The sequence below is a fragment of the Agelaius phoeniceus genome, chromosome 5 (genome assembly GCF_051311805.1).
Source record: "Agelaius phoeniceus isolate bAgePho1 chromosome 5, bAgePho1.hap1, whole genome shotgun sequence".
Classification (NCBI taxonomy): domain Eukaryota; kingdom Metazoa; phylum Chordata; class Aves; order Passeriformes; family Icteridae; genus Agelaius; species Agelaius phoeniceus.
In genome coordinates this window covers 13181294-13195165 of record NC_135269.1, presented here as the reverse complement: position 1 = coordinate 13195165, position 13872 = coordinate 13181294, and the positions used below count along the sequence as shown (strand labels likewise).

At 40.8% G+C, this 13872-nt stretch overlaps 1 protein-coding gene across 4 annotated transcripts in view; it reads left to right on the top strand.

Annotated features, from left to right (window-relative positions):
- DGKI (diacylglycerol kinase iota) overlaps positions 1-13872 on the top strand; it is a 200623-nt gene that overhangs the window by 61485 nt on the left and 125266 nt on the right. The window lies entirely within an intron of this gene.

Here is a 13872-nt window from a genome sequence, read left to right as displayed (position 1 = left end):
AGTGGTATTATTTCACTGGAGTTGGAGTTACACCATATTGGCCAGTTGGGGATGAGGGCTCTTGATCTCACCAAGGCAGCTACTGGTCTCTACATGTTCAGAAGTGGCCATCCCTGCTCAGCTCCAGGAACAGACAATATATAGAAGAAAATCTGGGGCAAAAGAATAGCAAGAGTACTTCACCTATTTTATATATATATATATACACATACACACGTATATATACATACATATCTGTCTGTTGTGCTTTTCCACAGAAGAGTTTTATTTTTCTTTCCTTTTATGTTGCCCAGAACTTTATCTGTGCAAGAGCTTTAGTGCAGTATTTGTTTTAAGGGAAGTTACCTGCCTGTATCTGGAAGGATCTTACCGAGTAGTTGCAATTGCCTCCCTGGTGGATTTTTCTCAGTAGGAACTTTTCATAACCTTTCAGTATCACTTCATGCCTCGAAAGCCCGAATGTGGCTGTAGGGAAGAAGCATCACCTGTGGAGTTGTCAAGATAATTTGCTGTGAGGGCAGCCAGCAAGGATGGGTTTTGTGTTCATATTAACTTCACCAGTTAGGTACTTTTTTGCAAGACTTGGGAGCAGAGCATTGTTCCTCTCTTCTCTGTTGCTCATGTGGATGTGCCAGGATGTGGAATCTGTCCTACCATCAGCATGGGATGATCATGTTCACTTTTAGAGCAGCAAAAATCAGTCCTAAAAAGTACATTTAAATCCTAGATTGAGCAGAAATTGTTCATGCTCCCCTTAAAGTTTCAGGATTTCTCTGTCTTTTGCTATGTGCCTTTTATTCATGTTCTCCCTTCTTAACTTCCTTCTTCTCTGGTAAAGGCAGCTGGAAGAATGAAGCTGGAGGTTGCTGCAGTAGCACACAGGGGTGGGATATCCTCCTCCTCAGTGACTCATATGCTGTGGGCCAGGTCCCCAAGCAAGCTGGCTGGTTTGGCCAAGCTGTGCTCTCCCTCCTGCTAAGGAATGTCACTAGAAAGAAGGAAATGATATTATTTCAGTAGCACCCTACTCAAAATATTTATTCTCTCACTTCTCTTCACGGCCCATTAATATTTTCTTGAAGGCTTTATTGAAGGGATATACAGGATGGAGTTAAAGGGGAGAATTTATTCCTGCCTCTAAAGTGGATGTAGTACCAAAATCAGAATAACACCCAGTGACTGAGTCCTTTTTTAAGTGCTAGGAAAGTGGCCTAGTGAATAACTATAAGTAACCTGGTCCCGCACTTTGGAGTTTTTTACATCTATATTGTGATCCATTCAGATCAGATGATCTAAGTTAGTTTGGATTTCCATGCTAAGAAAAGGTCAGGTTTCATTTCGTATGTGATCTTCCAAAGGGTATCCTGGTCTGGCTGCTTCTGTGTCTGCCCGGAGCAAAAGGCAGCTGGGATATTTTTGCTCCTGTTTGATGGAACAATGGTCATTCTGTGGTCAAGGTGTGATTTCATCCAACAGATGGTTGCTATCTAAAGAAATGTTTTCTCTGTGTGTCTTTTTGAATAGGTGATACAGCAGTAAAATATGTGGAGAGAAAAATATATTACTGCATTTCTGTACCTTGCTGTGCTTGGTGGGGCTGATGTAATGAAACAAGCAAAGTGCTACTTGGTTTAAATTCACCAGAGTTGGATTTTCTTTCTTTTAATAGTGCTGTATCTGGAGACAGTGCCAGTTCAAGGCATGATGAGCAGTTCCCTCTAGCTGATTTTTAATCCAGATTTAATTCTACCTGAAACCAGCATGATTTAATGACTATTTAGTTGTGTGCCAAAGTAAAATGACTCAGCATTCCCACACAAGTCATATCTTAGGGGACATGTGGTTAGAGCTGTGCAAGAGCATTAAGACACTTGGATTCATGGCTCCCTTCTTGAAAAATCCTAAGAAAAAATGGGGTAGAAGTTGGATTGAATCTGGTGATTGACCTGCCTTCTCAGTGCTGCAAGTGTTATTCTAGCATAAAAATGGGTGGGATGGTTGTACAGTTGATACCTTTTGCTCTGGTAATTTTGTGGTAAAGGATTTTCATCTCCTGTGCTGTCAGTTATCTTCACCTCTTAATGCTCAATGATAAAAAAGAGCCTCAGATACTGGTCTTATTCTTTTATAATGAAACCAGTGCATAAACAGATAATATTTTCTTTCTATTCAAATCAGTATTTTGACCCCAGCAACTAAACAATACACCAACAGAAGAGTTAAGACTGTGGCATTACAAATCTCTGATTTACACTCAAAATCTCTTTCAAATTAAAAAAATGTCCAAGTAATATGGCATGTCCTGTCATAAGCTTAATGTCCAGATCTCATCCAGGTCAAGGTCAGCTTTCAGGTCGTTCTGTCTGAGGATTTAGCCAACCCTGAAGGAGGACCAGCAATTTACTCTGTCCTTTTCTGAAGCTCTATAGGCACAAGAGAAGCAGCACCCAGTATTACTGTAGCCAAAAAGAAATTAGAAGAAAAATAAGTCTCTTTTCCTCCCTGCTGTTTGCTTCTTATATGCATTTGACAGTGCTTTGTATTGTGGAGGTTATTTTAGCTTGCTTGTATACAACTGATGAGTCAACAGGGAGGAAGCAGAACCACATATGTATAATTTAACAGAATTTAGATGAAAAAAAGAAAAGGGCACATTATGAGAAAAATGAACATTTAAACTTAAATTGGTTCCAAAAGAAAAGAAACACAACTCAAACTCCATTTGTTTAACTAGATCAGCAGAGCTAAAAACCTCCACTTCCATCTCAGCCATGGAGATCACTGCCCTAGTTGATGTACTGCCTGCACTTTTCTGCCTCAATATCTCCCTGAAAAGTTTCCCTATTCCAAGAGTGGGACCTAGGCTGACCCCTGTGACAGCTGCCCCTTGGGGTTGGGAGGGAATGCAGTAATCTCTCTCCTGACTGAGAGTGCCTTGGCCTCTCCCTGCAGCACAATTCAGTGTCTGCTGCATGGTGAAGGGAGAAGGGCCTCACTGTGATTCTGGTGAGATCTGTAACAATGCATGACACAGGCAATGTTGTTGTCTTGATCTGATGTGAAACCTGGTGTGATTTCTCCTCCAGGCAGAAATGTTAAAGTTTGTTACAGAAAATCTGATTTGAAAAAAAAAAAAGAAAAGATGTGTTTAACTGCAAAGTTGATTACCAAGAATAAGCTTCAATCATAAGTATTTTTGGGTAGATAATTCATGTTCTATTCAGAGCTAAACAGCTGGATAAACACACCCTGCAATGGGTGAACACTGGCTCATGGGCTGGGCACCAAGGATTACCTTGAAGGGGTGACATGAGGTGGAGACCTGTCATGAGTGGGGTTCCACAAGGCTCTGTCCTAGGCCCTGTGCTCTTCAGCACCTTCATAAATGACTTGGATGCAGGACTGGAAGGGACACTGAGCAAGTTTGCAGATGATACAAACTTAGAGGAGTTGTTGACTCCTTTTGAAGGCAGGAAGGCCCTGCAGCGAGACCTTGACAAATCAGGGGACTGGGCAATCATCCAGAGGGCAAAATTGACTTCTCCCAGTTCACTTCATGTGAAGTTCAACAAGGGAATGTGCTGGATTCTGCACCTGGGACAGGGTAACCCTGGATGTATGCCCTGGCAGCCAGGAGGGCCAGCCCTGTCCTGGGGGCACAGGCCCAACATGGCCAGCAGGGCAAGGGAGGGATTGTCCTGCTCTGCTCTGGGCTGTGGCAGCCTCACCTCGAGTGCTGGGGCAGTTCTGGGTGCCACAATATAAAAAAGACATGAAACTATTGGAGAGGGTCCAAAGGAGGGCACAGAGATGGTGAGGGGCCTTGAGGGGAGGCCGTGTGAGGAGCGGCTGAGGGCACTTGGGTCTGTTCAGCCTGGAGGAGACTGAGGGGAGTCTCACTGCAGTCACAGCTCCCTCAGGAGGGACAGGCACTGATCTCTGCTCTGGGACAGGGACAGGACCCAAGGCAATGGCCTGAAGTTGCATCAGGGGGAGATGTAAGTTGAATATTTGTAAAAAGTTCTTCACCCAGAGGCTGGGTGGGCATTGCAAGAGGCTCCTCAGGGAAGTGGTCACAGCACCTGACAGACTCCAAGAAGTGTTTGGACAGTGCTCTTGGGCACATGGGGTCATTCTCAGGGTGTCCTGTGCAGGGCCAGGAGCTGGACTAGGTCCTGGTGGGTACCTTCCAACTCAGCATATTCTGTGAGTAGGACCCCAGCATCAGTCAGATTCTCTTCCAGTTTCAGAAGTTATTTTTAAACTGTTTCTTAAGTTTTTTGCTTTCTGTGGACTGAGGGGAGAGAGAGACTCTTGTCAGGAGACAAGACTTTTTCCTCATTTCTGTATTGCCATACAGTTGTTTCTGATGAGGAGAGAGGAAGCTGGTAATTTATTGTATTTTCTACACACATCCTTCATTCCTGGTTTAAGGCTTTTTTTTTGGATGAAATTTTATCCCTAAGCCTCTGTTCTTTGATCCTAAAACTTGTTAAAATTAATCAAAACCTTTTGATTAGAATCTGAGCTTGGGATGGGGTCCTGCAGGGATGGGTTTCTACACAGGCTTGCTGTGGGGAACTGATGCTTTGTTTTCATCTGCCATTCACTTACTGCAGTAAATTCTCTTTCTCCACCTTCTGCTGAGCTCTTTCAGTTTGCCTCAAATGGAAGGAATTGAAAGTAGTGGACACACCTCTGCTTCCTTGGGATGGGTGCATAAAAACCATGCCAGAGGGAAAGGCAGAAAGTTGGGAATGGTGGAGAAGATGAAGGTACAGGTGCTTGGAGCATGATGGTGCTTGTCTCACCTGTCAGCTACCAGGCCCTGAGGCATTAAGGGCCTCTTGTCCCAGGTGCTCAAAACAATATTTTAGGCACAGCAGAAGATGCCATCAAACTGTGCAGTCTTTGTGGTGAGGAATGAAAAGAAAAAGATACTTGTTGATTTTTTTTTTTTTTTTGCATTGTTTTTTGAATCTTATAAGATCCTGGGGAGTGGAAGTAGGGGAGAAAACCCTTGTCTTATCTCAGTTGCTGGACTTCCTTCCTTAGGGAGAAAATAAAAAATTTATTTGGTTAGTGAATGCTAGTGTTATGTTTTTATCTGTCTTTCTCGAGTGTCACACTAACGAAAAGTAAATGTAGGCTTTTTTCTTTCACTTCTCTTTTTTTCGCTTTTCTTTTCCCATGAACTGTGCAGGCAAAGCCTGAACTCCCTTCCCTGCTCTGCTCTCTAGACTCTGTGTTAGCAGTGTCAAAGTCTAACTCACTTTTCAGAAGAGAGGGTATTTCTCTGTCCTGTGTGCTTGCAAAATCTTTTGTTAAGAAAAAAAATGGGTGTTTTGGATTGTTTTAAAGCTTGCTTTTATTCTGGGTCTTTCCTTGAGTCCTAGGTGTTTATATATCTGGGAAGAAGAAAATTTGATTCCTATATCAATACTTGGTAATAAATTTGTTCTGGCATCCCCTATAATATTCTTTTTTTTGCTTAAATCCACTGTCTACAAACTGTGAAATTATTTTTCTTTTGTCTAGTGAGTAAGAATGAATCTCCTTTAACTTTTCAAGTTTTGTTTGCATACTCAGAAATGGAATACTTTTATTTTTAACCCCTATGAGACCCTTGCATGCTAAATGAAAGCTTATACTGGGAAAAATGTGGAAATGGACAATCACAATTTTTGGTGTTTCCATGTTCAAGGAAAAGATATTACACAAAGAAAGAAAAGAACACCCAATGATTCATTGGCATGGAAAAGTTCCAAAAAATCCATATTTGAAACAACTATCTGAAGCTTACATTGCAAAACTGCAAGGCACACATTTGATTTGTAGAAAAAAAGAAAAACATAGTAGTTTATTGTATAGTTTATGTGAGGCTATATAGTCCTTGACTCATAATGACATTTCAGCTTGTGTAAATAGCTTATGCCAACAAAGGATCCTGGTCTGATATAGAAATTACCTTAAATTAAGTTATTTTAGAAAGCATGTGCTAGTATCTGAAAGGCAAGAAAACATTTCCAAGGCTAATGCTTAAATTCTGCTCTAAATTCCTCCCTTCCTCCCTGTCTTGTTTTGTTTTCCTTCTCTTTATCTTCCAGATCAAATGAATATTGACTGATGCCACCAAGAAGTACCCTGAAAAAAGAGCTTAATTTTTTTAAATCTGGTTGACAGAGTGATAACAGAATATCTGCACTCTTTTTTTTTTTTTATTTTGCAATATTATTTTAAAAATAATCACAATCATGCCATAGTCATGTCCATCCAATTTGCTGTCACCACTGTTTGTCTGTACTTGAACTACAGATTGCAGGTCCTGCATATCCCATGATTTTTGTCTGGATGAAATGTATGAAAATGATTCCCATTCAGACTTCTTTTGCTTTCTGAAAAAGTAAAAAACTGTATCAATCTTCTCTAATGCTGATGTCCAGTCTGTGATGCAGCTGGAAATCATTTATGCTCAGAGTTCCCTAGAGCATTTCTTGTTGTTTGCTTGGAAAGACAGTGATTAAATTTTATCATCTTGGTTACTCGATTGATTCCAGAATCTTTGAAATGTGAGCTTCTAACTCCCTCTGCACATATCTGCCCTACATAAACTCACTCAAAGGATTTTGATCCAAAGGTTTAAAGATTTCTGGATCAAAACTTTCAGCTGCCTTTTATTCTGTAGAAGCATCACAAAAAATCATTGGTTGTCAGTTCAACTTTAACTCTTTGGATGAAATGTGAAAATCCTAATAATGTGAATTTAAGGAAGATTGTGCAGGGGCATGCATATTGGATGGAAATTACAAAGAAAAAAAAAGAATTTTGATGATGAAGAGAATGGAGATCCAGCATAGCTTCTCAGAAGGAATAAGAAAGAAGCTACAACCAGGCTAGATTTGAAATGGGTCTTTAACTTTGTGAATTCATGCATATGATAAGTTTGCCTGAAATAGAGTTGACTGGATATCATGACCTAAAAGGTCTTTTCCAGATCTGATGTATTCACAGCTTTAAAAGCTAAAGGCTAGAAAAAATTTAAACCCTTTTCTGAAACAAATTGAATTGACTGAAGCAAAAATATATAAAAATAAATCAGTTCAAGAAAGCTCCTGTGTCTTGTTTTATCCCCAGCTTTCTTAGGTCCCTTTTTTAGTCTCTTTATCAGTAAACTAGAGTGATAGAGAATACTTTTCATCTTGATTGCATCACCAAATGTGTCACATTTTAGCCTTTCCTCCTCATGAAACTTAATGCTGGCATTTCTGTTACTACAAGGAGTCCTCCAACGCCTGTCATTTTTTGTGGCAAGAGAAAGCATCCAATCTGTACATATATTTTCAGAAATTTTAAACAAAATATTGGGAGAAGTCCTGTTGGTCCTAAAATTTTGTTGCCTTGTACCATAAGTCTCCTTCGTGTTTTATTGTATTTGCTAAGAAATCTAGAGAATAAATTAGGAGAAAGGCAAAAAAAACCCCTCAAGTGAGCAGGTGAGGAGGAAGAAATGGGTCCTAACCATTGATATATGGAAATCTGAGCTCTGATAGGAGCTCAGAGAGAATTCCTCATGACTTTGACTTTTTCTTATAATTATCTTATTAATTATCCACATCTTGAATCTGAGCCATATTCAGTTTTCACATTGCAGATGAGGATTGTTACAGTTTCCAGGGGAATGAGCTGGATCCAGGGCCTGGCCAATGAAGGCATGCAGGAACAAAGTCACCCTGATTTTAGTGCAATAGAGACTCTGAAGTGACTTATAGATCTGGGACAAGATATATTGGTCACCTTGATAGGAGCTGACACAAAACTGTGTATTTTCTCTGGCTTCTGAGAAGATGAACTCCTGATGGAAGATAAGATTTAAGGGGTTGAATAATTTAGCACAGTTCAGGATTAAATTGAAACCATAAATTGCTTTCCAAAAGGTAAAATTTGGTGCTTAATATATGCCTACTGGTCAAGTGAAGCAGAGAAGAGAAAAAATATATAGTAGAGATCTTTGGCATTTGGACTTGCACTGTTTTGACACTAAATCAAGCTCCAAGTATAACTGCAGGGCAGTGATGATTTGCATGTCTACACTGAAGAAACTGCAAACATATTCATGCCACAACTTGTGAATGCCTCTTGTAACACACAACCTGTTCCATGAATCCATTTTATTCTTTTGGGATAGGAAAAGTAACCTGCCATTCTTGTACCCAGAATCTGAGGGGAAAGAATATCAAAAGGCTTCCTTTTAAAGAATGTGCATGATACAGAAATGCCTGTGAACTGCAGTGTTGATGCAGAAAAGACATCATTGTGTCATAGAGGCATTTCCTCTGTTACCCTGATCCAACTTTCTGCAGTTCTTTTCTGCTCCCTTTGCTTTGCCTCATAATTCCTTTTGTTGGAAGGCTTGTTGGCTCTGTTTGGTCTTGCACCTGCTCAATACAAGCTGAATAAAGTGCTCATTGATGTGGTAGATCCAAATGTTCCTAGCAGAACTTACCAGGGAATTGATGCACTGTGTTACAGCTCTGTGGTTGCTGTTGGAGGCACTTGGGAAGATTGTCCTAGTGGGAATTTTTTTCACTTTCTTCAGGTCAGTCTCTAGTGGACCATGAGCTGCTCCAGGTACAGGGAAGGCTGGGCTTGAGGCTGAGAGCAAAACTGCCTAGAGCTGTAGTGTTTCATGGATATGTACCAGTTTCCATGCACCTTTTTTCAGACAGCTCTGTGTGGTGAGGGGTGGAGAGAGGCAGGAAAGGTTTGTTTGGGGTATTGATGATGTGGATGTTGACTGGCTAGGAAATTACCCAAATCTTGGCTTTTCCATACACTGGTTCCCTGGGCAGCAGGGAGTGGCAGATGCTTAGGAAAGCATTTCATGAAGACTTTTGAAAGGTCTGTTTCTTTCTGTGCTAATTGAATTTTTTGCATCAATGTTCATTGCCGAGGGTGCTTGAGAGTGTCCTAGGCTGAGCTGCTACTTGTGCAGACAAACCTAGGGAAAATGGGAAGGTTAATGTAGGAGACTTAGGATCACAAAAGGGGCAGTAACTAATCACTAAAGTTTGATTTTGCTAAGTATTCTGGTAGAATTCAAATAAGAAACTGCTGAGAAGGCTTTATAAATCCTCTGTTAAGTGAGCTCTACTCCTAAAGGAATGGGGTGGTCACATGGATGCACAGAGTGCTGATGGGGCAACCCAGCAGCAAATTTTAATCAGAGAAACTGGTAAAGCTGCTGCTAAGATGCGGAGTTAGTAAATGAACTGCTGAATGTGATGTCCTGGAGGAGAGCCAGCACAGCTCTCTCCATACCAGGACCTGTGAATCCTGCAGAGGTTGCTGTGACAGAGGCATGAGGCCTGTCAACTGGGATGGTCTTGGCCAAGGGGAGCCCTTGTGGGCTTCCAGAAAGCTTTGATGGGGTAAAAGATACAGCTTCTGGTACAGAAACCAGGGCTGGAAGGCATGGTGTCCTCATGGCTAAACAACTGTTTAAGTGTATCAAGCAATAAGGTGGTGTTCAGGGTTTGCCTGGGTGTTTACTAGTGAGGACCACTAGGGACCAGTGATGGGAGCAGTGCTGCTCACTGGAAGCAAAATGAAAGGGGGTAAAGCTTATTTTGCACAATTAGAGTGGGCATGGGCTGATTGCAGAAATTTTCGGAAGGATCTCATGATGCTGAATGACTCTGAAGCAAATTGTAGTCGAAATGTGAGATTGGTGAAGGCAGAATAATGCATGTGCAGGATTAAAAAGCTATCAAGTTTGGACTTCATATTATCAATTAACACTCAGGAAAGGGATCTTTGGATAATTAAAGAAAGCAGTGCAGAAAGTGTGATGACACCACCATTTGGGTGCAGCCAGATGTTGAATTTTTTTTCTAGTTCTGACAATTGTACATCAAAAAACCCCATAATTGAGATGCAGATCGATAAAGATAGAACAGATTCAGGATTAGCAGAAATCTAAGTTGTCTAGGGTGCTTCCACTTTGGGTTGTAGTGATTTAAGAGGTATATCAGTAGATTCATAAAATCACAGAAGGTGTAGAGAGGCAAATGATTACTCGCTGTTACTTACAACGTGATACAGCAATTGAATTATCAGACAGGATTTTAAAAACAGACAGAAGGAAGTACTTTACATTGCCCATAATTAAATTGTGGAACTTATTACATAGCCTGCTGTGGAGACCAAGACTATAAATGGATTCAGGGAAGGACCAACACATTCCTAGAGTAAAAAGCCATTACAGGCTATTAAGTGCAAAGGTCTGGAAGCAGCCTCCAGCTCAGGAAGTCCTTAAACTACTGATTACTGGAAACTGTGACTGGAGTATATCAGGGGAAGGATCACCCAATTTGTGCCAGTCCTTCTCTAAACACCTGCTACTGGCTACTGTCAGGAATGGGTTGGTGCACCAGACAGATTATTTAATTTGGCTGAAGTTGGCTCCTTTCACAGCAAATGCAAAAAAAAATCTGGGAATTGATGTTTCAGTGAAATAATCACTGCCCAGTAGTTAGCTAAAAATGAGGAAAATATGTGCCCAGAAGGCAAGCTGGGAACAATGGGTTTCAGGCTCCTGGTACAGTCAGCAGAGATGCATGGGGAAAACTTAAATAATGCCAGAGATTAGCCAGTACATTTTGTTTACAACATTCATAAGCACCAAATTGCAGGAGTGAAAGCCACCTCCAAATAAACACAGGAACATATAATTTGTTCATAAAGCATACAGGTGCTGTCTGGCCTTGTACAGGACTTTTAGAGCTATAGTTGGCAAAGCTGAAGGCTGGCAGGTGTACAGTTTACCCACATTGAATATTCAAAGAAATTCAGGGCTATTGTAACTTAAACATCATTATACAAATGATTGTCCCTTTCTCTGTAAATATCTAGGTAAAAACATCTTTCCTGGCAGACGTCCTAGCCGTAGGATCTGTGGGAGCCAGTCTCTCTGCATTTTTATATTCTTTCAACTTTGCAGCTGAGAGACTACCCCAATGGTAATGCTCATATACAAAGGAGGATGATAACCCCAGCCTTGGAAAGGCAGTCATTCCAACACCAGTGACAACTAAATTGGCAGTCAAAGCTGTTAACCACATGCAGCAGTCACTTACTCTTTCTATTCCAAATAGTTTTTTTACTAGCACTTAAGTAAGTTGCGTACTATTGACTAATTGTTGTGCTCTTTGAAGGTTCAGGTAAAATTGTTCATCCTAAGGAACTCATTGGAGGATGTTTATATGCCTTCAGTGGAGGAAAATGCTCAATAAAGCCAAAGGCTGGGATATAAGCTCAAATCTCCCCTGATCAAATATGTATCCTTTGATCTAATAAGTAGGTTGAGTCTCGCCTGACTTTCCAGCAAAATGCAAATGTAATGCTTTTAAAAAATAAAAAAGTCAGTGTACTTGAATGTCTGATTCTTTTGGTTTTTAAGACAGTTAAAGAATTTTCTCAGTTGTATCAACTATGGAATTTGTATCAGATATTTTTGTTAGTTGTGTATTTAGTGACATAGGCATTTATGTGTACCCATGCCTGTTCTCAACGGTGGTGTGTTAGCTAAGTCTAACACTTAATAAGATCTACTACAAATAACTGATTACTGGATGTGAAAAAGCAGTTATCAAAATACAGCTCATTATTTATGATGAAATATTTCCTAGCTGTTGGCTACTACATCAGCAACTGGGCTGGCTGTGCCCATTTTAGCAAAGTTGTGCTCTTCGGAGTCTGAAGAATGGAATATGTGATGAGACCACAGATTCACGTTTTCTGTCTGTCTCTTATCAGGGAGCAGTGATTACTTCTATGGGAAAGGCTGACTGTCAAGCCTGTGTTTTCATTCATGCACTCAGTACAGTGGAGATGAAATTTCTGGGAAAGATAACTAAAAGCCAATCGTGTTACCTTGGTATTGGAAAAGTGCCAGGTGGTGTAATTTGTCAGAGTAATATGAGATATGTTCACCTGGATACTCAGCATCTGCTCTGCTATCAGATTCATGCTACCTTCCCTTTCCCCCCTTTTTCTGTCTCTTGTCTGTCTGTCTACATTTATTAGAAGGCCATGTGTTTGCTCTTTAGCTTGCCCTCCTTTTTTAATGGAAAGGCTTCTGCAGTGCATACAGTGTGCTTTGACACTTGGTCTTCACTCAGAGAGAAAATTCTGACAAGAAACTGCAAAAGTAGATATTTTTTAGCTTGTTCCTGGGCCTAAGGGTCACTTCTAGCTGGTTCATGCAAGTGTGCAATCCCTGAGATCATTTTAAGGCTTTTATGTTAAAATGCACCAGGAAAAAAAAAGGCATTATTGTCATGCCTGTGTTTTGTATATGTGTACTTTCTAGACAAACCATAAATCCAACTTGGCATGCAGAGGAAGGGCAGGCTGTTGGCACAAGACCATGCCAGGTCTCCCCCAAAAAGGCTCATCAGCCTCAGCTTCCTCTTAAAGAAATGTGGGCCAAGTCTCAGGTTCTCCTGTGGGAGGTTCGCACATCTCTAATTCTGACTTGAAATAGTATCTGAGGCTTGGTGCTGAGATGTCTGCAAGCACTCGTTACACATATTTACCTTCCTCTGTTGTGAGGACAGGCCTAAGTAGGTTTGCTTTACCTCTGTCAGTGATGCAGAGTGGAAAAAGTGATACTGCCTTCTTTCCACCCAAATAAACGAAGATGTTATGAACCACAAATAGACACAAGAATGTACTCCTGTGTTTAGGAAGCCTGAATAACTACATTGATACAGAAGACAGCGTGGAAAGAAACTGCCAAATATTGGGAAGTTTTCTTGAAAAATATATTTAAAAACCATTTCTTTAGTTTCTTGTAACTTATTTCTCTAAGGCTTTATTCCAGTTATTGAGATGTGTAGCTTATGTTGTGCTTATATATTTGGCATAAAATCTTTCTTGCTAAATTGTTCCCTCCTGATATATTGCCAGATGGTAAAAGTGTTTTTCTTGGGCTTCTTCCCCTTTTTTATCAAATACAAAATATTTTGGGAAGAAAAACCCCTTAACGTCAAAGTCTTGCCCACATTAAGTAGAAGGAGGGTATTGGATGATCAGAGACTGATGTTAATGTTCTGAGTTGTTCATGCTGCCCACAAGAAAGGGGGTTTAAGAGATGCTACTTCAGTTCCATTGATTTTTCCAGACAAGCACTGTGAGCAGTGAGGCTTCCAAGCTCCTTTACTGCAGATATATATGGCACTGTATATTTTCAGGACAATGAAAAGATTTATTTAGCATATGGCTGACCTGGATTGTCTCCACTGGCTCAATTGACCTTTATTGCCTTGGGACAGTGGTAAGATTAGGAGATAGATGCTATAAATAGCTGCAGCGCTGTGGGAGCGGTATCACAAAAATGCACTTTACACAAACAGCCTGTCATTTTACTTTGTGGAGGATGTGTGTGTTTGGCTTACCAAGGGAGATATCTCTCTGAGATGATATTTGTCCTCTTCTGAATCACTGCAGCTGAAGCTGTGAGATTATTTTGGCCACTACCATCGGGTTCTAATACATACAATGCAATAGTGCTGGAGAGCTGTAGGAAATAGACTGTTTAGGTGCAGCTGAGCTTTTTATTAGCAGCATTCTGTGCTTCCACCTGAGGGCTCACTGGTGAGGCAGCTCTGTCAGGGCTGGGTGTCTGAAGGGAGACAGGCAGGGAGCATGTCCCCTCAGCACTGTGGAGCCAGCTTCAGGAGTGTTTCTGACCACCACCTATGACTTCTGAGGTAGGTCACATCTGTGCCTCAAGAGCTGTAAAAATTACTTTGGGCCAGAAAGATAGAACTGAAATAGAAATTTAAGTGGAAAGAAGCTGTAATTCCATGA